Source organism: Chiloscyllium plagiosum, unplaced genomic scaffold (genome assembly GCF_037043375.1).
Source record: "Chiloscyllium plagiosum isolate Xiang-an unplaced genomic scaffold, Cpla_swu_hap1 HiC_scaffold_35, whole genome shotgun sequence".
NCBI classification, from domain to species: domain Eukaryota; kingdom Metazoa; phylum Chordata; class Chondrichthyes; order Orectolobiformes; family Hemiscylliidae; genus Chiloscyllium; species Chiloscyllium plagiosum.
Genome location: NW_028270173.1, coordinates 42,704,515 through 42,728,788, shown reverse-complemented (window position 1 = coordinate 42,728,788; position 24,274 = coordinate 42,704,515). Strand labels below are relative to the sequence as shown.

Here is a 24,274-nt window from a genome sequence, read left to right as displayed (position 1 = left end):
CTTCATCACGTAGCCACCTCATGTATACAAATGCCTCCCACTGCTGCTGGCGTTCCTTCCTCCATTATCCAGTGAACCACCTTTGATTTTCTGACTTAATAGTAACGGTTTAGTGGCGGATATGTCGGTCAATGAGTGTGCTGAAGTCTGATTCCAGTGATTCTGACTGTCAAAGCATATCAAGGATACCCAGTCTTCAGTTGCTAGATTTGTTAAAATCTGTCTCATTTCGCATTGTAATAGTGGTGCGCAACATGATGGATCGTGTTCTAAATGTAAAGAAAACACATTGTATCCACAGTGATTGTGAGGCGGTCACTTTTGCTGATACTCTCATGCATAAATATATCTGGAACAGGCAGATTTGTGATGTTCAGGTCAAACATGCTTTATTTTTCCTCTTTTTGGTTCTCTCGTCACCTTCCACAGTATGACTCCAGCAAGTATGTAATTGGCGACTGAACAGCTTGATTGTACCTTTTGTTGGGTCACAATTATTGGTGAACATCGAACTGCCCTACTCCGAGTAGATTCCCTGCCCTTGACACCCTTAGAACTTCTTTGAATATTGTTCCCTCTGGCCCAGTGGACTTGCCTACTTTCACTCCTTCTAGAATTGATAACACATGTTCGTAACTAAACTCGATCCTTTCTACTCTAATATCTCGTACCTCCTTCTTCTCCTCAACAATATTCTCCTTTTCCTATGTGAAAACCGATGAGAAATGGTCGTTTAACAACTCTCCGATCTCCACAGGGTCCACACTCAACTTCCCACTTCTGTCTTTGACTGGCATTATTCCTACCCTAAACAGCCTTTTATTCCTCACATACCTATCGATTGCATTACCGATCACCTTTATTCTATTTGCTAAAACTGCTCGTTGCCTCTCTTTGCTCTTCTTAACTCTCTCTTTAAATCCTTCCTAACTTATCTGTAACTCTCCATTGCCTCATCTGAAGCATATTGCCTCATCAACGAATAAGCCTCCTTCTTCTTCGTAGAAAGACATACAATTTCTGTTGTCAACCATAGTTCTCTTACCTTATCACTTCCTCCCGGCCTGACAGGGAGTCTGTTTTGCTTTATTGATCTAGCATTGTCAGCAAACTTGTTCCCCCTTCGAACAGTCACTCAGCTTTCTTCGTGCAGGGAGTACGAGCCATTTGGGTACAGAACTGGCTCAAAGGTAGAAGATAGGGTGGTGGTGGACGGTTGTTTTTCAGAATGGAAGCCTGTGACCAATGGAGTGCAACAAGGATCGGTCATGGATTCACTACTTTTCATCATTTATATAAATGATTTGGATGTGAGCAAAAGAGGTAAAGTTGGTAAGTTTGCAGATGACACCAAAATTGGAGGTATAGTGGACAGCAAAGAAGGTTAATTCAGATTACAACGGGATCTTGATCAACTGGACCAATGGGCTGAGAAGTGGCAGATGGAGTTGAATTTAGATAAATGTGAGCTGCTGGATTTTGGGAAAGTAAATATTAGCCGGACTTATACACTGAATGCAAAGGTCCTATGGAGTGTTGCTGAACAAAGAAACCCAGAAGTGCAGGTACATAGCTCCTTGAAAGAGGAGTGGCAGGAAGATAGGATAATGAAGAAGGTGTTTGGTATGCTTTCTTTTATTGGTCAGAGTATTGAGTACAGAAGTTGGGAGGTCAGATTACGGCTGTATGGGACATTACGACTGTATGGCTGGGGCGGCACGGTGGCACAGTGGTTAGCACTGCTGCCTCACAGCGCCAGAGACCCGGGTTCAATTCCCGCCTCCGGCGACTGACTGTATGGAGTTTGCACGTTCTCCCCGTGTCTGCGTGGGTTTGCTCCGGTTTCCTCCGACCGTCACAAAGATGTGCAGGGTCAGGTGAATTGGCCAGACGAAATTGCCCGTAGTGTTAGATAAGGGGTAAATGTATGGGTGGGTTTCGCTTGGGCGGGTCGGTGTGGACTTGTTGGCGCCGAAGGGCCTGTTTCCACACTGTAATGTAATCTAATCGAATTAGTTAGGCCACGGTTGGGATATTGCATGCAATTCTGATCTCCTTCCTATTGGAAAGCTGTAGTGAAACTTGAAAGGGTTCAGAAAGGATTTACAAGGATGTTGCTACGGTTGGAGGATTTGAGCTATAGGGAGAGACTGAATAGGCTAGAGTTGTTTTCCCTGGAGCGTCAGAGGCTGAGGGATGACGATATAGAGGTTTACGAAATTATGAGGGGCATGGATAGGATAAATAAACAAAGTCTTTTCCCTGGTGTTGTGGAGTCCAGAACTGGAGGGCATAGGTTTAGGGTGAGAGGGGAAAGATATCAAAGAGACCCGAAGGCTCAAGGTTTTCACGCAGAGGCTGGTACATGTATGGAATGAGCTGCCAGAGGAACTGGTGAAGGGGAGTGCAATTGCAACATTTAAAAGGCACCTGGATGGATATATGAAAAGGAGGGGGTTGGAGGGGTATGGGCCAGAACCTGGCAGGTGGGACTAGATTGGATTGGGATGCCTGGTCAGCGTAGACGATTTGGACCGAATGGTCTGTTTCCATGCTGTACACTCTACGACACTGGGATTCTATGGATTAGAAGAACATCAAACTGATGAAATAGGAGTTTCAAAGACAAAATCTGGCAAAAGATAGAGACTAAAAAGTGTTCACTGACACTGAACAGACCAGTCGAGAGGCCAGCTGATCTGGAAAGGTGAAAAATTTTGAACATAGCTCATACTGAGAAAGCCTATGACAACATTTTGTTCAGGATTGTTAAGGAGATCGTAGCATCTTATTTAGATATGACTGACCATATTTCCACATAATTGCACACAGCAAAATCATTCAGATCTCCAAATTTTGTAGACATTGAATTGCTGCTTATTGATTCTCCCATGCTGACCAACATTAAAAATAAGTGGTTTATCAAACCTGCCATCACGAACATCTATCAATGCCGAATAATTCTGACTCAGTGATCTATGAGCTAATTTGAACACGTTGGCACTTCCTTCTCTCTCTTAATTTAAGTTAGTGTCTTCATTTCTTCTTCCAAGTATACACTGACGCATTTTCACTCATACTCCAAGTTCCATATGATGCTCGTTTTATATGGACATTCTATCATGTTCCTTCACTTTCAATTCATTCTGTTCCTTCCTTGTCTTCAGGAGCAAGAAATGTCATCACACATGATTCTCTGATTATGACATGCATTTTAACAATGCTTTTGATAAGGCCTCACATGGAGAGGTTAATTGCAAAAATTGAAAGATTTGAAATTTGGGGGAATATTCTGATGTGGATTTGAATTAGTTGGCAAACAAAAACAGAATGGAATCAAACTGTCTATTTTTTCTCGCTGATGCATTGATTAACAGTATATTGCTGCAAAATAAAACTAAGTGGGGTTTGAGTGAGGACAGTAAATGGAAGCATCAGAGCATTCTGGAAACATTGCACATGCAAGCAAGGTGATGCTGTACAGTGTGAATAAGTATACATTTATGCAAACTGATGTGAAAACAGAAAGGAGGCTTCTTATTTATATATTATATATTGGGAAACATAGCCTTTCATTTAGGATCTGGGTGTCTTTGCAAACCAGTCAATGAAAATATAGATATAGAACTAGACCTGGAATTTTGCATACAGTTGTGATCTCCCCGCCTTACAGAGGATGCACTTACCAGAGAAGTACAGGAGCACTTGAAATGGCAGTATTGTCACTTAAGAATAGACTGGCTCAGCTAGGTATGTATCCACTTGAGGTTAGAAAAATGGAACAGAATCTGATTGAAATGCATAAAATTCTAACAGGAATAGAGAGAGAGCAGCTGGATGTTTTCACTCTGGTTGCAGAGTATCGAACGAGGAATCTAGACTTAGTTTAGAATATCGAACATAGAACAGTACAATGCAGAACAGGCCCTTCGGCCCTCAGTGTGAACTAATCTAAGCCAACACTATCGCATCATCATCCATATTCTTATCCACGGCCTGATTAAATACGCCTAATGTGACTGAGTTAACTGCACTACCAGGCAAGGCATTACCCAACTTAAAGGCACTCAAAGACCCAATATCCACGGCACACCGTAGTGGAGAATTGCAAAACTTCTCAAGGCTTAGACTAAAATCAAATAGTCCTCATCGTGGTCATAAATCACAATGCCGTATTTTAAAATTGTACTTGTTCTAGATTCATTAATGAGGAAACACAATTTAACTTGGCTATCCTGTTATCTCTTCAAAAATTTTGCAACTTTCGTTGAGATTACCTGTCATGTTTTGAAGCTGTAGAAAATTAAGGCCGGATTTCCTCAATTTCAATTCACAGGACAAACGCCCATCTATTGTGTCAAGCCTAATGAACATTCTTGGTATTCTTTACACAGCAATAGTATCTTTCCTAAATTGAGGATTGTATCCCAAGTCCGGTCTAATCGGGCAACCATACATTGAAACTAAGACTTCTTTCTCGTCACCTAAAATCCTTCAGCTGGAAATGTTGTCATTCTGCAGCGTTCACAGCAGATTTCTTAACTGCTCCGAAACATCAATGACTTATTAAAAACCACACCAAGATGCATTTCTACAAGTCTACATATCAGACATTCTACATCAATCAGTTTTCAAGCTGTTACCTTCGACAAAATAATCTACACATCTTTCCCACCTGGCAAGTATGATGAAGTCAAATAGTTGCTATTTTTTAAATCATGAGGGGCACAGATAGAGTCCAGAAGGTATTTTTCCCGCTGGTGAGGGAAAACAAAACTAGAAGCATAGGCTTAAAATGAGAGGGTAAAGATTTAAAAGAAACCTAAGGGGCATCTTTTTCATGCCTGTCTCGAATGAGCTGCCAGAGAAAGTGGTGGAGACTGGTACAACTGCAAGACTTAATGGCATCTGGATGGTATATGAGTAACATGGATTTAGAGGGATATCGGGCAAATGTTGGCAAATGAGAACAGATTAATTTAGGATATCTGCTCAACATGGTCAAGTTGGACCGAAGGTTCGTTTTCCGTGAGGTATTGCTCTATGACTTGATGACTCGAGAACAACCACAAATAGAATGCAATCGAATTCCGTCAAAACGGTTTCCAGCTCCAAATCTTCGGTCAATCTTATTGTCTTATACTCACAAGTTCTTTAGCTGATGTCTGGACTTAAGAGTTTCATTCCTGGAACCATTCTTTAAATCGGTTCTGCATTCTTTCTAACTTCTATATATTTTCTCAAATGTGCGCCAGTGTTTAGGTAATTTTCATGGACATTTCTGATATCGTATTGCACTGAATATTAAAACTCAGCGGCATATTCACTTTGGGACCAGGTGCTGGACAACTTCATCAATATCGATTGGAAATGCGGACCGATGAGGCAAATGACTTGTTTTCATGTGGTGTAAATTTGGTAACTGTATAAATCCTGCAAAGAGTCATTTCCACAAGTTCAGCTGTGTCAGAATCCAGGTTGCGATGAGCGCCTGTCAACCTGAAAAGGTGACGTTCGCCTGGGTCTCTGCAAAGGATTTGGTAAAATTCATTGCATCCTGACAATTTGTTCTTCCAACAACTTATATGTTTCATGGATTCAGTTGTTTTACTATGAAGATGGCTCCAGCTGACGGAGCTGTGATGGCCGAGAGGTTAAGGCGTTGGATTCGTCATCTAGTGGGGGTTCCCTGCGCAGGTTCAAGTCCCGCTCACAGCGTTGATTTCTTTGGAAATCGCAGCTTCATGGGTATGGTTTTGAATATATTGGAGTCTGAGCTTCACGTTTAATTCAGTCAATTGCGAACTGTCAAGAATCAGAAGTAATTTGAAAACTGAGCAAGTCATCGAAAAGAATAAATTAAACGTCGAGACAGAAAAATAACTCATCAAATTCTATCATGAGTAACTTTCAATGCAAGTAAAGAATAATCGCGAAATTTGAATGTTCGGATGGGAATGAAGCAAAATAAGAAGCAATGTACAACATGTAACTGCAAAGGGTGAATGCTTCATTTTCTACGATCTGTTGAACAACAAGCTGAGATAATATTTCAGACCCACAATTTGAGATTATTCCACATTAGCATTGTCACAGAGTCATACAGATGTAGAGCAAGGAGACAGACCCCTCGGTCCAATTCGTCCATGCAGGCCAGATATCCTAACCTGATCTATTCCCATTTGACAGCAGTCGGCCTATATCCCGCTAAACACTTCTTCTTCATAAAATCATCCAGGTTGCTTTTAAATGATTTAATTGTACCAGACTCCACCACTTCCTCTGGCAGCTCCTTCCATGCATATACCACCCTCTGCGTGAAAAAGTTGTCCGTTAGATTCCTTGAACAGCTTTCAACTCTAATCTGAAAATGTGTTGCTGGAAAAGCGCAGCAGGTCATGCAGCATCCAACGAGCAGGAGAATCGACGTTTCGGGCATGAGCCCTTCTTCAGGATTGTACTTCATCCTTCTTCTCCCTATTTCAGGCTAATGCCCGAAACGTCGATTGTCCTGTTCCTTGGTTGTTGCCTGCCCTGCTGCGCTTTTCCAGCAACACATTTACAGTTCTGATCTCCAGCATCTGCAGTCCTCACTTTCTCCTTCAACTCTAATCCTAAACACATGCATTTTAGTTCTGGACTCCACCACCCGAGAGAAAAGATCTATTCTATTTACCCTATTAATGTTCGTCATGATTTCATAAACCTCTATAAAGTTACCCCTCAGCCAGCCCCAACCTATTCAGCCACTCTCTACCACTCAAATCCTCCAACCCAGGGAACGTCCCTGTCAATCTTTTGTCAACCTGTTCAAGTTTCGCGACATGCTTCTGATAGGAAGGAGACCAGAATTGTGCACAATATTCCAAAAGTGACCTCACCAGTGTCCTGTATAGTCGCATCATGATCTCCCAACTACAATACTAATGCTCTGACCAATGAAGGGAGGAATATTAAGCACGTTCTTCACTATCCTATCTACATGCGACTCTGCTTTCAAGAAATTATGAAGCTGCACTCCGCGGTCTCTTTGTTCAGCAACACTTCCAAAAACCTTGCCATTAAGTGTAGATCTGTAAAAATATCACAGTGGACAATAGGTGTTCCCTGGACGAGTCCACAGTTTTGCGCTGCAGCACTCTGATATGGAGGAGACCACACCAGGAACAGCAGATGCCGTAAATCAGGCTTGTGGAAATCCAGGAAAATCTCTAGTAGATTGGAATAAGTCTTTGGGCCCTTGGAGGGCGATAAGAGACAGCAGAGTAAACTAGAGAGCGAGTAGAGGAGATTATTTGTCATTTCTACCATATACATCTGACACAATAAAAAGAAGGCAATGTTGCTCCATGACCAAATTGCTATTTGAAAACCGTCTACACGACAGTACAGTCATACACAGGGCAGCTTAAAGTGCATAAAACGTGCATGCAAGACAGCGCAGTTATTCCTGACAAGTCAAGACAAGAGATACAATGGTGGACAAATTACAATGTAACATTAAATGATCGTTAATAAAATATTATTTGAGCAGCCATTCAAAACATCATCCAAAAATTGCTAATGGAAGAGAGTGTGATCATACAGTGTCAAGAAGTCTGATGGCTTAGGTGAAGAAACTTCTGCAGAGTCTGGATGTGAGTGATTGAATGCTCTGGTTACTTTTGCCAGATGGCAGGAGTGTGAAGAATTTGGATTAAAGTTCTGTGGGATCGTCCACAATGCTGTTGGCCTTATAGATGCAGCGTGTGGTGAAGATGTCTGTAGAGGAGAGATGAAGATTTCAATAAAGGCAAATTACTGCGGATGCTGGAATCTGAAAACAAAAGAGAAAATGCTGGAAAATCTCAGCAGGTCTGGCAGCATCTGTAAGGAGAGAAAAGAACTGACGTTTCGAGTCTAACTGACCCTTTGTCAAAACTAAAAAAAAGGGAGAAATAGGGAAGTATTTATACTAGGCTGAGAGAAGGTGAATCATTATTCCAGAAGCAAAGGTAGCAATAAATTGTAACTGAGGAAGGAAATATGGCTGTGGAAGCGAGTTAATAGTAAATTTAGCAAATTTATTGCTACATTCGTAGGCGGCACGGTGGCACAGTGGTTAGCACTACTGCCACACCGCACCACCAGGCGACTGACTGAGTGGAGTTTGCACATTCTCCCGCTTTCCTCCGGGTGCTCCGATTAAAAATGTGCAGATCATCTGAATTGCCCGTGCTAAATTGCCCGTAGTGTTAGGTGAAGCGATACATGTAGGGATGGGTCTGGGTGGTTTGCGCTTTGGCGGTTTGTTGTGAACTTGTTGGGCCGAAGGGCCTGTTTCCACACTGTAAGTAATCGAATTTGTTTTTGGAGCCATGACTCACCTTCTCTCAGCCTAGTATAAATACATCCTTATTTTAGCGATCGTATTAAGGTGTCCTCACTACCCGTTGTCAGGACTTATGATTCAAGACAGTGCAATTCCGAACCAGGCAGTGAGGCAGCTGCTCAGCCTATTTTTAATTAACCCTGTTTAGAATATGGTGAGGATAGGGGGTGTCAGATAGGCTTTCCTCAACCTTCGCAGACAGCAGAGATGCTGCTGGGCTTTCTTGGCTATGAAGGCCATGCTGAGTGACCAGGTGAGATTATCTGCCAGATGGATGCAACGAAATTTGGTGCTCTTTACAATCTCCCCGGGGAGCCATCGACATCCAGCAGAGAGTTATCGCTCTGTGCCCTCCTGAAGTCAACATCCATCTCTTTTGTTTTGTCCACGTTCATAGCCAGGTTGTTGGCTCTGCACTAGTCCGTTAGCACAGCATCTTCTCTCTTTATGCTTGCTCTTCATTCCTGTGATTGAGACCCACTACCGCCGTGTCAACAGTGAAGTTAATAATAGAATTTCAGTTGGACATCAATGCTCAATCGTACGAAAGCAGTGTGAACATCATCGACTGAGCGCACAGCCCCGGGGTTTCCCCGTGCTCAGTGTGATGATTTTGAAGATGCTGTTCCCAATCCAGGCTGTCTCAGGTGTCACAGACATTAGCGTCCAGATACAGAGGAACTTATTTTAGCGCAATGCACTCAGCTTTCCAAACAGGTGCTGACGAATGATACTGCTAAATGCAGAACTGAAGTTAATGAACAGCAATCTGATGTAGGTGTTCTTCTTCAACAGGTGGGTGAGGGTCAGATGTTGGGTGGTGGAGATAGCATCATCTGTTGACCGGTTGGAACGAAGCACACACTGCAGGGTGGAGGTGGGTTGGGGCAGTGGCCAGCAGGGTCCTAATATACCTCATCACGGGCCTCTCGAAACAATTCATGATGTTTAATGAAAAGGCCTAGTGCTGGTAAATGGAAATAGTTTAGGTTAGGTTATCTGGTCTGCATGGACGAATTGGACTGAGCGGTATGTTTCCTTGCACAACATCAGTATGACTCTGTGACTGTATAACTGCAGAATAATCGAAAATTGTGGGTCTGACACCTGGATTCTGACATAGCTGAACTTGTTGGAATAACTCTTCATTGAGTTATAGATTCACGGAATTGACACCACACGATAAGAAGTCCTTTGCCTCATTGCGTCTGCACTTCCAATCGACTTTGACTCAATTGTCAAGCACTTGGTCCCGAAGCGTATCTGCTGCTGAGTTTCATATTCAGCGCAATATGATATCAGAAACATCCACGGTAAGTACCAAAACTCTGGACCACATTAGAGAAAAGATAAAGGAATTAGAAATAATACAGAACCGATTTACAGGAATGGTTGCATAAATGAAACTCTTAAATTCTGATATCAGGTAAAGAACTTGTGAGTATAAGAGAGGAAGATTGACCGAAGATTTGGAACTGGAAACCAATTTGACGGGAGTCATTTGCATTCTTTTTTCGGTTGTTCTGCAGTCAGCAGAATCCAGCATGGAAAACCACCCTTCGGTCCAACTTGACCATGCTGAACAGATATCCTAAATTAATCTGGTCCCATTTGTTCACACTTGGCCTCCATCCCTCTAAACCCTCTTTACTCTGTACAAAATACCATGCAAGGACTACACAAAACACTATATAGGACAAACAGGAAGACAGCTAACGAACATCAACTAGCCACGAAACGACACGACCAGCTATCCCTAATAGCCACACACGCAGACGACAAGCTACATGAATTTGACTGGGACAACACTACCATTATAGGGCAAGCGAAACAAAGAACAGCCAGGGAATTCCTAGAAGCTTGGCACTCATCCACAAACTCCATCAACAAATACATAGACCTGGACCCAATATACCGGCCACGACAGTGGACAGCTGAAACTGACAACTGGAAGCGGCAGGGACAGGCCACTATAAATGCCGGAGGAAACACCACAGAAGCGCTTCACAGGAGGCTCCCAAGCACTGAGGATGTCACCTAGACAGGGGACGAAACGTTTGCAACAAAAACTTCCAGCTCGGCGAACAGAACCACAGCAATGAGCACCCGAGCTACAAATCTTCTCACAAACTTTGAACACCTCTTTACTCGTATACCCATCCAGATATCATTAAATGTTGCAGTTGTGCCAGTCTACATCATTTTCTCTGGCAGCTCATTCTAGACACGTGAAAAGGTTGCCCCATTAGTTCCCTTTTAAATCTTTACCCTGTAATTTTAAACCGATGGTCTCTAGTTTTGGGTTCCCTCACATTGTCTGGTCACTCTATCCATTTCCCTCATGAATTAATAAATAGTAACTAATTGACTTTATCAGACTTGGCAAGTGGGAAAGGTGCGTAGATTATTTCTTCACAGGTAACATCTTGAAAAGTATTTGATGTAGAAAGTCTGATGCACAGACTTGTAGAAATGCACATTGGCGTCGTTTTTAATAAGTCATTGAAGTCTAGCAGCAGTTACAGAAATCTTTTGTGAAAGCTGGAGAATGACAACTTTCCAGTTGAATGATTTCAGGGCACGAGAAAGAAGTCTAATTTCCAATGTATGGTAGGGCGGTTAGACCGCACATGGAGTACAGTTTGGGGATTTATAATCCTCAACTTAGGAAACATGCTATTGTCGTACAGGGAATACCACGAATGTTCATTAGCCTTGACAGCATAGATGGGCATTTGTCCTGTGAATTGCAATTGGGCAAATCTAGCCTTAATTTTTTTACAGTTTCAGAACATGACAGGTCATCTCATCGAATGTTCCAAAATATTTGAAGAGATAAACAGGATGGGGCATTTAAATTGTGTTCCCTCATGAAGGAATCTAGAAACAGGTAGACAATGTGTAAAAATTAGACATTGTGATTTATGACCACAATGAGTATTACTTGATTTTAGTCTAAGCTTAAAGAAGTCTTGCAATTCTCCTTTGCAGTGAGCTTTGAATATTCGGTCTTTGAGTGCAGTTAAAGTTGTGTTTGTTCATTTTCTAATTAACAACGGCCTGAAACATTATGTGGTTATGCCTGCACAAGGCTTAGGCGTGTTCGAGTACCCGTGGTCAACGGAAATAGTGGAGCAGGCTTTCCAGAATAGCTCGGCCACTCGTTCTCTTCTGTCTTTTCCCTACTTACCTGCTTACACTCCAAAGATACTTCATTCAGAGTGAACCTGCTCCGTTGACAGCATTCTCTCTCGATCAGAGTGGTTCAGAAAAGCACAGCAGGTCAGCCAGCACCCGAGGAGCAGGAAATTCAACGTTTCAGGCAAAGGCCCTTCATCGGGAATGCATCAGAAAAGCCCTTCATCAGGACTCCAGCATCTGCAGTTCTCAGTTTTGCCTAACATTCTCTCTCATACAGGGCTCTTCCGTTGGTCCCAAAAACACACTTTTATCGATAAAGTTAATTTGATTTTTTTTCCATTTTGTCAGGAAATATACAGACCACGTCTCATAACCTTAAAAACTGCCCTGCGGACAAGGGTCCAGAGTTCTGGTAACATTGATTGCATCACAAGAATCGTCACAGAATGTTGCCAAATAAATCTATCTCTGCCCTTCCATAAGTTAACTATACTTCGGAGCGCATGTAGTCACACGGAGATAAAGGAGCGATTGGACTGAAGACACAGTTCATAGAATCACAACATTGTTATGGCGGAAAAGGGTGACATTCGATATGTCTTGGGTCTGCTCCTCCTTTCAATCATGGCTGATCAGTTTCTCAATCCAAGTCTCCTGCCTTCTCCCCGTAATCCTTGATTCACATTATTATTCATTAACCTGCCTCAGTCTTAAATATACTCAATGACATGGCTTCTATAGCCTTCTGTGGCAATGAATTCCCTTGATTCACCACTCTCTGTCTGAAAAGGTTTCTCCTTCACTCCGTTCAAAAACGTCTTCCCTTTTCCCTAAAGCTACGCACTCGGGTTCCAGTTTCTCCTAAAAATCCAATATCTATTCTGCCTTGGCCATTCAGTATTATTTATTATTGAAGGAGATACTCCCTCATTCTTCTAAACTCCATACGGTATAGACGCAGAATCATCAAACGTTCCTCATGTGTGAAGCTTTTCATTCCTGGGACCATTATAGTGAACCTCCTTTGAAACGTGCCTGGTAGCGATTGTTAAACGAGAATTATTACCTCATGAATATCTCATGAATTTTCGCCATACCTTTGCACACTATTTCTATCCATATCATTACCCAATGCCCTCTTGAATGCCTCAGTTGTTTTTGTTTCCAGGACATTTCCACCTCGTGTATTCCATTCCCTTCAGTCTCACTGTTGATTTTCAAAATATCATTCATGGGATGATTATGTGACTGTCTGGGTCAGCGTTTATAATACATCGCTAGTTGCTCAGAGGACATTGAGTTTGAATGAGATGCGTGTGGATCTGGCGTTATATTGTAGCTGATCCGCCACCCTCAATAATACTGGTGAATCAAATGATGAAATTGTAACAGGTTCCTCCACTCACCAGCGTGACAGCAGAATGGACATTGTCAGCATTGAAAATAAGGATTACTTTAAAATATTGCACTAAATAATAAGTGAATTTGTGGACAGATGCCCATGGAGTGAAGCAGACATTGAAAGAATACGTTTGTTTTTGCATTTTTCAATCCTAAGTACAGCTTGCAAAAAGGTTCTATTCTGAAGAAACTGGGAGCGCACATCAAGAAAAGTAAGTCTTTCTGCATGCTAGCTCAGTTCATTATTTCCTACTTTTAGTCACCGTTACAAGAACAAAATGACAATCACGCCGTTTGTCATAACTCAGACGGAGTGAGTGCAAAATAGCACATTGACGCATTTCATACTATTCTTTTTCTTGCTCCTGAACTTCTTGTCCATGATGGTGTAAGAATCTCTCACAATCTGAAGATGTGCAGATTAGCGGAACTGGCCATGTGACATTCCCCACAGTTTTCAAGTTTAGGTGCATTTGTCACGTGTAAATACAGGATAATGGGGTTGGGGAATGCGTCTGATTGGGTTACTCTTTGCAGCGATGGTGTGGACTTGTGGGTTCGAAGGACCTGGTTCCGCACTGTAATTATTCTATTTTAAAAGTGCTAATTGAGGCTATGATTTTCGTGCACATATTCACCAAGACACCCCTTTCGGCAACTATAGATGGTGATCATGGTCCATCAAAGAGTCAAAGCTTGCATACGCACAGAGAATATACAAACTTTATCAACACAGCGGCAATATGCAGAGCATGTAGAAGAGTATTAAGACCATCAACAGCCACAGCATAGCATCGCCTGCTTGTGCTGGTAATATCCACCCTCCCGGATGATTTGAACAACTTATTTTCATGGTTTGAGGCATGAAATGATATGGAAGCTATGTGGACCATCTCCCCCCACCAATGACTAGGTTTTGAGTCTTATCACGACTGACGTGAGGAAAACTCTATGTAGAGTCAACCCACATAAGCCTGCTGGTCCACCTAACATCACATGCAGAATGCTCAGAGGATACTCTGACGTGCTAGTGGATGTTGTCTTGGACATCTTGGATAACATTTCCCTGAGTTGTGTCATAGTTCCAACGTGCTTCAAGGCCACTACCATCGTCCCTGTGCCGGGTGGCTTTTAAATGCTTTAATGTCACCAGCCTCCACCAATTCCTCCTCAGCTCTTTCCATACATACACCACTCTCAGGTTCCTTGGACAACTTTCAGCTCTAACTCTCAACATAGGCCTTTTAGTTCCACCAACCAAAGGAAAAGGTTTATTCTATTTGACAGGGTAAAGATTTAAAAGGGACCTCAGGGGCAACTTTTTCATGCCTGTCTGATGTGGTGGAGGATGTGGCGGAGTCTGGTACAACTGCAAGATTTAATGGCATCTGGATGGGAAGATCAGTGACAAGGATGTAGAGGGACATGGGCCAAATGTTGGCAAATGGGACCAGATTAATATAGGATATCTGTCCAGCATGATCAAGTTGAAGCGACGGGTCGTTTTCCTTGCTGTATTGCCGTATTGCTGAATGACTTGATGACGCTAGAACAACCACAAAAGGAATGCAATCGATTCCGTCAAAATGGTCTACAGCTCCAAATCTTCGGTCAATCTTATACACAAAACTTCATTAGTTGATGTCAGAATTTCATTCCTGGAACCATTTCTGTAAATCGGTTTTGCATTCTTTCAATTCCTATATATTTTCTCTCATGTGCTCCAGTGACTAGTTACTTAACATGGACATTTCTGGTATTATATTTTGCTTAATATTAAGATGTAAAAGATTATTAAAGGATTAGCCACTCTGTAGACAAGAAGCATGTTTCCGCTGATGGGTGAGTCGCGAACCAGATGACACACTTTAAAAATAAGGGGTAGGCTACTTTGAACAGAGTTGAGGAGAAACTTCTTCATCCAGAGAGTGATGGGTGTATGGAATGCTCTGCCCCAGAAGGCTGTGGAGGCCAAGTCTCTGGATACTTTCAAGAAAGAGTTGGATAGAGATCTCAAGGATAGTGGAATCAAGGGTTATGGGGATGAGGCAGGAACAGGATACTGATTGAGGATGATCAGCAATGATCATAATGAATGGTGGTGCGGGCTTGAAGAGCAGAATGGCCTACTCCTGCACCTATTGTCTATTGTCTATTAAAACTCAGTGGCATATCCACTTCGGGACCAGGTGCTGGACAATTTAGTCAATATTAATCGGAAGTGCAGACACAATGAGGCAAATTACTTGTTTTCGTGTGATGTAAATTTGCTGACTCTATAATTCAACGAATAGTCATTCCTGCAAGTTCAGCTGTGTCAGAATCCATTTTGTGATGAAAGCCTGTCAACCTGAAAAGGTGACGTTCACTGCGTCTCTGCAAAGAATTTGGTGAAATCATTGCGTCTTGACGATTTGTTCTTTCATCAACTTATATGTTTCATGGATTCGATTGTTTTATTATGAAAATTGGCAGTTGCTGTGCAGCTGTGATGGCCGAGAGGTTAAGGCGTTGGATTCGAAATCCAATGGGGGTACCCTGCGCAGGTTCGAATCCTGCTCACAGCGGTATAGTCTCTGCTTCATGCTTTGAATTTTGGATATCTTGGAGCCTGAGCTTTGTGATTAATTCAAATTCAATGTTCGAATGGAAAGAATCAGAAATAATTTCAAAACTGACCAAGACATCGAAAAGAATAAATTATATGTCGCGACACAAAAAAAGACACCAAATTCCAACATGAGTGAGTTTGAACGCAAGTAAAGAACTATCATGAAATTTGAATGTTCGGGCGGGAATGCAGCAAAATAAGAAGCGAAGCAAAATAAGAAGCAATGCAAAACATGTAACTGCAAACGACGAATGTTTCATTTTCTACGATTTATTGAAAGACACGCTGAGATAATATGTCCGACCCACAATTTGTGATTATTCTACATTAATAGAGTCACAGGGTCATGCAGATGTCGAGCAAGGAAACAGACCCCTCGGTCCAATTTGCACATGCAGACCAGATATCCTAACCTAATTTATTCCTATTGGTCAGCACTCGGCCGATATCCCGCTGAACAATTCTTATTCATAGCATCATCCAGGGTGCTTTTAAATGATTTTAGTGTACCAGCCTCCACCACTTCATCTGGCAGTCCTTTCCATGCACGGACCACCCTCTGCATGAAAATATTGTCCCTTAGGATCATTGTACAGCTTTCAACTCTAACTCGAAACATATGCTCTTTAGTTTTGGATTCCATCACCCGAGGGACAAGACCTATTTAGTTTACCCTACTCATGTCCATCATAATTTTATAAACCTGAATAAAGTCACCCCTCAGTCTTCGATGCTCCAGGGAAAACAGCCCCAGCCTCTTTTCAGCCTCTTCCTATAGCTCAAATCCTCAATACCTGGGAGCATTCCTGTCAATCGTTTGTGAAGCAGTTCAAGTTTCACAACATTCTTCTGATAGGAAGGAGACAAGAACTGCACACAATATGGCAACAAACACCTAACCAGAGTCATGTGTGATAGCATCATAATCTCTCAATTCAAATCCTCAATGCTCTGAACAATGAAGGTAAGAATATTAAGCACCTTCTTCACAAACCTATCTAACATGCAACTCAACTTTCAAGGAATCATGAATCTGCACTCCAAGGTCTCTTTGTGCAGCCACACTTCCCAAAACCTTGCCATTAAGTGTCGATCTGGAAAAAGCACAGCAGACCATAGACGTTCCCTGAACGAGTCCCCAACTTTGCGCTGGGTCTGAAATGGAGATGACCACATCAAGAGCAACAGATGCAGTAAATCAGGTTTGAGGAAATCCAGGGGTTCCAATAATTCTTTGGGGCCTCTGCGGGTGATACGAGAGAGTAGAGTAAAGTAGAGAGAGAGAGTTGAGGAGCATTATTTGTCATTTCTACCATATACATCTGATGCAATAGAAAGGTGGCAATATTGCTCGAGGAACAAATTGTTATTTGAACACACAGTCATACACAGGGCAGCTTAAAGTGCATAAAATGTGCAAAACATGCAAGTCAGCACAACAATTCCTGACAAGACAAGTCAATAGAGACAATGGTGGACAAATTGCGAAGTAACAATGAATGATCATTAATAAAATATTGTTTTAGCAGCCATTCGAAACGTCGTCCAACAACTGCAAATGGAAGAGAATGTGATCATCCAGTGTCAAGAAATCTGATAGCTTATGTGAAGAAACCTTTGTAGAGTTTGGCTGTGAGCGACTGAATGCTTTGGTTACTTTTGCCAGATGGCAGGACTGTGAGGAATTTGAATCAAAGATCTGTGTGCTCGTCCACAATGCTGCTAGTCTTGCAGACGCAGCTTGTGGGGAAGATATCTGCAATGGTGAGATGAAGATTCTAATGATCGTCCCAGCTGTCCTCACTACCCGTTGTCAGGTCTTATGATTGAAGACGATGGAATTCCGAACCAGGCAGTGATGCAGCTGGTCAGCGTATTCTCAATTAACCTTCTGTAGAATGTGTTGAGGCAAGCGTCAGATGGGCTTTCCTTAACCTACGCAGACAACAGAGATGCTGCTGGGCTTTCTTGGCTATGAAGGCAGTGTTGAGTGACCAGGTGAGATTATCTGCCAGATGGATGCAAAGAAATTTGGTGTTCTTCACAATCTCCACGGGGGAGCCATTGACACCCAGCAGAGAGTGATCGTTCTGTGCTCTCCTGAAGTCAACAACCATCTCTTTCCTTTTGTCCAAGTTCACAGACAGGTTGTTGGCTCTGCACTAGTCTGTTAGCCAGAGCATCTTCTCTCTGTATGCTTGCTCTTCATGATTGAGACCTACAACCTTCATGTCAACAGTGAACTTAATAATATAATTTCAGTTGGACATCAATGCCCAATCGTGTGAAAGCAGGGTGAACAGCAGTCAACTGAGCACACAGTCCCGGGGTTTCCCCGTGTTCAGTGTGATGATTTTGAAGATGGTGTTCCTAATCCATTTTGTCTGAGGTGTCCCAGTCATTAGGTCCAGGGTCCAGTTACAGAGGAACGTATTCAAGCCCAGCACACTCAGCTTTCCAAACAGGTGCTGATGCATGATACTGTTGAATGCAGAACTGAAGTCAATGAAGAGTAACCTGATGTCGGTATCCTTCTTCACCAGGTGAGTGAGGCCCTTGTGCAGGGTGGTGGAGATGGCATTATCTGTTGAGCAGTTGGAACGTAGTGCAAACTGCAGAGTGTCCAGTGAAGGTGAGTTGGGGCGGTGGGTAGCCTTTCGAAACAATTCATGATATTTAGTGTTAATGCAATTGGGCAGTAGTAATTGAGGCAAGACACTGAAGGCTTCGTCGGCACAGGGACGATGGTAGTGCCCGTGAAGCACTTTGGAACTATGGCACAACTCAGGGAAATGTTAAAATGTCCAAGAGAACATCCACCAGCACGTCAGAGCATCCTGTGAGCATTCTGCATGGGATGTTATGTTGGCCAGAAGTCTTATGTGGGTTGACTCTGCATAGAGTTTTCCTCACGTCAGGCGTGATAAGACTCAACATCTGGTCATAGTGAGAGGAGATGGTCTTCCTCACTTCCACACCATTTCATGTCTCAAACCATGCATAGAGATTGTTCAATTCATCCGGGAGGCGGGCATCACAAGGACAAACAGGCAATGCTATGCTGTGGTTGCTGATGGTTTTAATACTCTTCTACATGCTCTGCATATCGCCGCTGTCCTGATAAAGGCTGCATATTCTGTGTGCGGATGCATGCTTTGACGCTTTGATGGATCATGACTCCTATCTCAAGTTGCCAGAGAGAATGGTGAATTAATGTCGTATAGATCAAATTTATTCATTGTTCATGTTACATGGTAGCTGTTCTAAAATCAAATTTCACAAGATATTTGAACATAAATATTCATCTTATAATAACTACTCTCACGTAATTCCGTTCTTGAAATATCTGGCAGGGATGTTTAATGCAATAACAGCAAATTACTGGCGGTATTTGCTTCTCCACATTTCATACAGTTACACAGTAAAATCGTGAAAATAAAAACTGTGATTGCAATGATCTACCCGAGAGAGACATTTTTTAAAATTCCAGACAGCGATTCAAGGTGGATAAAGAGACGAAGACAAAGAATGAGAATGAGATAAGTGAGCTCGGTTGAAACGCTGCGACATATAGACTGTGTAATGTGTCGACACATTTCACGATTCCTTCCCTTTAACATTTCAGGATATGAGGAATTTCTTCCATTGTCACGAATTTGCGAGGCCCCAGAGTGCCTTAATACATGTGGTCATTAATTAGGGGGAATTACGCCAATTCTGCAGCTGCCAAAGTAGCATCTTAGGAATAATATATAATTATGCAGATTTTTTTAAAAAAAGTTTTAATACACATGCCATTACTTATAAGCTGCAATATAATAGTTATAAAAATTAGGCGAACTTTGAACTGATTACTCAGTTAAAAATATATAGTCCAGGAAACAATAATAACGTATATGGAAAGGAAATTATTAGAAAAGCAAATATTCGCCTATTGCAGACAGAGACAGGAGAACATCTAGAATTTTGAAATGTAGAAATGTCAAAGAAAAAAAGCCTGAATTATCACTCTGTGCCTGTCTTCACAGAGAAGGAGCAAGGAGTGTTCGGTTAGGTTGCTCTGAACGCTGTTGATGCATGCCAGAAAAAAAAACTCAAAGGCCATCCTTTAGCTTCAGACAAAAATGATCTACAGCTGCTGGAAATGCACAGCAGCGCTGACAGCACAATGAAAACAAAAGCGGGTTCGACTTTTAAGCTGTTAACCTTGCATTAGAATTGAAAATATTGCCAGATTTGCTGAGCTTTTCGATAAATTTCCGTCTTTTGTCCCTCTCAACTTCAAAGGAATAACGTGAGTCTACATCAGAAGCAGCCATGTGCCCAGTGAATAGTTCAAGCTGTTATTCAAAAGAGAAGAACTGTTCGAAATGCTTCGACAGTTCTCAAGATTTCAGAACGTGTCGAAAAGTGAAGGCTCTAGTTTACATATGTCTTCTTTGCTGTCCGACTCCCATTGAAGATTTGATTCAGTTAGCAAGCTACGGTGCGTTTGAAGGTTTAAAAAAGTCAACAGAGATCAAGGCCCTTGATTGTTAATTGCCCTGGAGTGCAAGGTGTTCAGTAAAGATATGAAAGGAAGGAAAGGAGGATGATTGGTGGCATTGGTTGAGGAGAATATTGAAGTGATAAAAGAGGATACCGAAGAAGTTTCAAAGACCAAATTGGACCAAAGATAAATGCAAAAAAGTGTTCAATAACACTGAGCAGTGCAGTTCATAGGTCACCTACTCTGGAAAGGTAGTCGCTGAACAAATTGGGAGCACCGTTAATCATGAGAAAGCCGATGATAGCATTTTCTATCATCGTTCAGAAACGTAAGGTTTTAGTGTTATCTTATTTAGATGTGACTGACCATATTTCCACATATTTGCACACAGGAAAACCATTTATAGCTCCAAATTTTGCAGACGTTGATTTGCTTCCTATTGATTCTCCCATGCTGACCAACAATGAAAATAAGAAACAGGAACATATATGTCATTGCCAAATAATTCTGACATGGTGGCCTGTGAGCTCTCTATTTTGAAATCTTTCTCGCTTTTAAATTAAGTTCATGATGTTCTGTCCTCGGCCCACAATCTCAAATGGACGTTCTATGAAGTTCCTTCACATTGAAGTCATTCCATTTCTTCCTTGTCTTCAGGAGCAGGAAACGTCAATATAAGTGATTCTTTGATTATGACATAGATTCTCAGAATGCTTTTGATCTGGTCTGACATTGAGAGGCTATTTGGGAAAACCGAAAGACTTGAAACTTGGTGGAATATTCTAATATGGATGTGAATTAGTTGGCAAAAAGAAACAGAATGGAATCAAGCTGTCTTTATTTTTCGCGGTGACACGTTGATTAACAGCATATTGCTGCTAAATCAAAATAATTGTTGTTGTGACTTGGGAGGAAGATAGAAGGAAGTATCAGGGCAGTCTAGAAAAATTGCATGTGCAAGCAAGCTAATGCAGTACAGTGTGAATTCATATGAATTGATGCAAATCGATTTGCAAACTGAAAAGTGGAGAGGGAGTACAGCAAAAACACTAGGATGTCACTGGAAATGGCAGTATTATCATTTAAGAAGAGATTGGTTCATCTAATTATGTATCCCCTAACGATGAGAAAAATGGAACTGAATCTGATTGAAATACATAACATGCTCACAGGAATAGACAGATTAGCTGGATTTTTCCCCCTAATTGCAGAGTATAGAACGAGGATTCCCAGACTTTGCATAGTGCGTAGAACAACTAGGACTGACGTGAGGAAACATTTTTTGATTCAGAAAGGCCATCTCTGCAATTCGCTACTAACAAAAAGTTTTGGAGGCCAGGTCACTCAGTATATGCCTGAATACATTAATTTGATATCAAAGGCTTCAAAGGGCGTGAAGAGAAAGTAAGAATATGGTATAGAGATAGAGGATTAACCAAGATTGTACAGAATGACAGAGAAATGTTGAAGTGCCTACTCCTGCTCGTAGCTTTAATGTTTCGATGTCTGAATGCAGATGTGGTGGGGATGACCGACTTGGACAGGGAGTGGAACTAAGAGTCAAAAACTTCAGATGAAAACGAGTACTTTGTTTTCTGATGTGGATGCTGAAGAGATGAATGGAGATGACGAATTGTGAGGCTGGAAATACATTATTTTGTATCATCAGAGTTAATTGTGCTTGCCAGGAGAAGCCATTCTCCGATGATTCTCAGGCTGCAATTTGTTAGGGAACAATGAAAACAAACGTTAGTGCAGTCCCTTGCAGTTGAAGGACATTGGAAAGTTGTTGAACCAATAAGCTATAGCTGACTTTGACAGATGCCTGCGATTGTAATTCCATGGCAGTCTCGTGGTGAGAAATTGGCGCTTTCCCCACTGTGACTTACGCTCGATTCCTTTTCAGGGAATTGAGCTTTCAAAGCTGTTTTCTCGTTTGCATGAGATTTGCTTCTGAAAGAAAAACATTGTCTCCACAATGGAAGCAAACAGTTGTCACAAATTATCAAGGAGTATTTCCTTTCCATTCAATCCGATATACATGATGCAAAGTGCTCACATTTTAATTGCACTCAAGCAAGTGGTAATCAAGCTTTCGAAAGACTGCATCTTCCCCATTCATTGACATAAAAAAAGACAAATCACTGTTCATGAAATGCACAAGACATTTGGGAAAAAGATCTACTGTGCATCCTTTGTAGAACAGAAGCAATTTCCAACTTCGGTCCCCACATCTGTTGAAAGCGATCTTTATTCTTGCGTGAACAGCATTTAAATTGGGCGATTCTGATTAAGTTTCACAATATCAGTCCTCCACATTCTCGAAATCATGTTTCTTTTTATAGTGTATATCTTGCATGAAATTCAGCATTTTTCCACTTACACACATGCAGTACATCGGGTCACAGAACTGCCATTGTGGTGGGGTGGGTGGGGGAAAGCGGTGTCTTTCTAATTATGTGCAGGTGCATCTTAGCAAGAATTAGCACTTTTTAAAAATAGAATCACTACAGTGCGGAAACAGATCCTTTGGCCCAACAAGTCCACACCGACGCTGCAAAAAGTAACCCAATCAGAGCCATTCCCCTACCCCATTATCTTGTGTTTAAACGTGACAAATGCACCTAACCAACACATCCTTGAACACTGTGGGGACTGTCACATGGCCAGTTCAGCTAACCTGCACATCTTCAGATTCTGGGAGATTCTTACATCATCATGCAGGAGAAGTTCAGCCGCAGGGATAAATAGAACGAAATGCTTCAATGAACCATTTTGTACTCACTACGTCCGAGTTAAGACAAAAAACGTGCTTGACTTTTTGTTCTTTGTGACGGTGGCTAAAAGAAGGAAAGAATGAACTGAGCTAGCATGTGGAAAGACTTACTTTTCTTGATGCACACTCCCCGTTTCTTCAAAATATGACCTTTTTTGCCAGTCAGTACTAAGGTTTGAAAAATACAAATCTCCATCGTTTTAATGTCTGATTCATACTACGGGCATCTGTTCGCAAATTCCCTTATTATTTCATGCAACATTTTAAAGTAACGCGTATTTTCAATGCAGACAATGTTACGTCTATTCTGTTGCCACGCTGGTGAGTGGAGCTTCCTGTCATAATTTCATCAGTTGATTCACCATTGTCATTTACAGTGGAAGATCTTGTACACTGTAACTCCAGATCCTCACAAGCCTCGTTAAAACTCAACGCCTTCTGAGCAATTAGGGATGGATAACAAATTATATGGATAGAAATAATGTGCAAAGTTAAGGCGAAAAATCATGAGATATTCATGAGGTAATGATTCTCATTTAACCATCGTTACCGGGCACGTTTCAGAGGAGGTTCACTGGAATGGTCCCAGGAATGAAAAGCTTCACACATGAGGAAAGTTTGAGGACTCTGGGTCGATACTCTGTGGAGTTTAGAAGAATGAGGGAGATCTCATTTAATCATAAAGAATACTGAATGGCAAGGCAGAGTAGATGTTGGAAAGATGTTTGCATTTTTAGGAGAGACTGCTAGCCGAGTGCATAGCCTTTGGGAAAAGGGAAGACGTTTTTGAGCGTAGAGAAGGAGAACGTTTTCAGCCAGACCGTGATGAATCAAGGGAATTCATTGCCACGGAAGGCTGTAGAGGCCATGTAATTGAGTTTATTTAACACTGAGGCAGGTTAATGAGTAATAATGTGAATCAAGGATTACGGGGAGACGGCAGGAGACATGGATTGAGAAACTGATCAGCCATGATTGAAAGGAGGAGCAGACCCAATGGGCTTATTTCGTAATTTCTGCTCCTATGCCTTATGGTCTACGACATGTCGAATGGCGTCCTTTTCCGACATAATAATTTTGGCATTCTATGAACTGTGTCTTCAATCCAATTGCTTCTTCACCTCCGTGTGACTACATGTGATCCAAAGAAAAGTTGGCTTGTGGAAGGGCAGAGATAGATTTGTTTGGCAACATTCTATGATGATTCTTGTGATGCAATCAATGTTACCAGAAATCTGCACCTTTGTACGCAGGGCAGTATTTAACTGTGTGAGAAATGGTCTTCATTTTTACTGACAAAATTGGGAAAAAAAAAGTTAATTTTATCGATAAAAATGTCTTTTTGGGATCAATGGAAGAGCCCTGTAGAAGAGGGAATGTTAGCCAAAACTGAGAACTGCAGATGCTTTGCCTGAAACGTCGATTTTCCTGCTCCTCGGATACTGTGTTACCTGCTGTGCTTTTCCAGCACCATTCTAATCGAGA

General features: G+C 41.8%; 2 non-coding genes across 2 annotated transcripts; both read left to right on the top strand.

The window, feature by feature from the left end:
- Positions 1-5,636: 5,636 nt before the first annotated feature.
- trnat-cgu (transfer RNA threonine (anticodon CGU)) lies at positions 5,637-5,718 on the top strand. Its single transcript has one exon. It is a non-coding gene; the product is annotated as a tRNA-Thr (tRNA).
- A 9,680-nt stretch (positions 5,719-15,398) lies between these two features.
- trnas-cga (transfer RNA serine (anticodon CGA)) lies at positions 15,399-15,480 on the top strand. Its single transcript has one exon. It is a non-coding gene; the product is annotated as a tRNA-Ser (tRNA).
- The last annotated feature ends 8,794 nt before the right edge of the window (positions 15,481-24,274 follow it).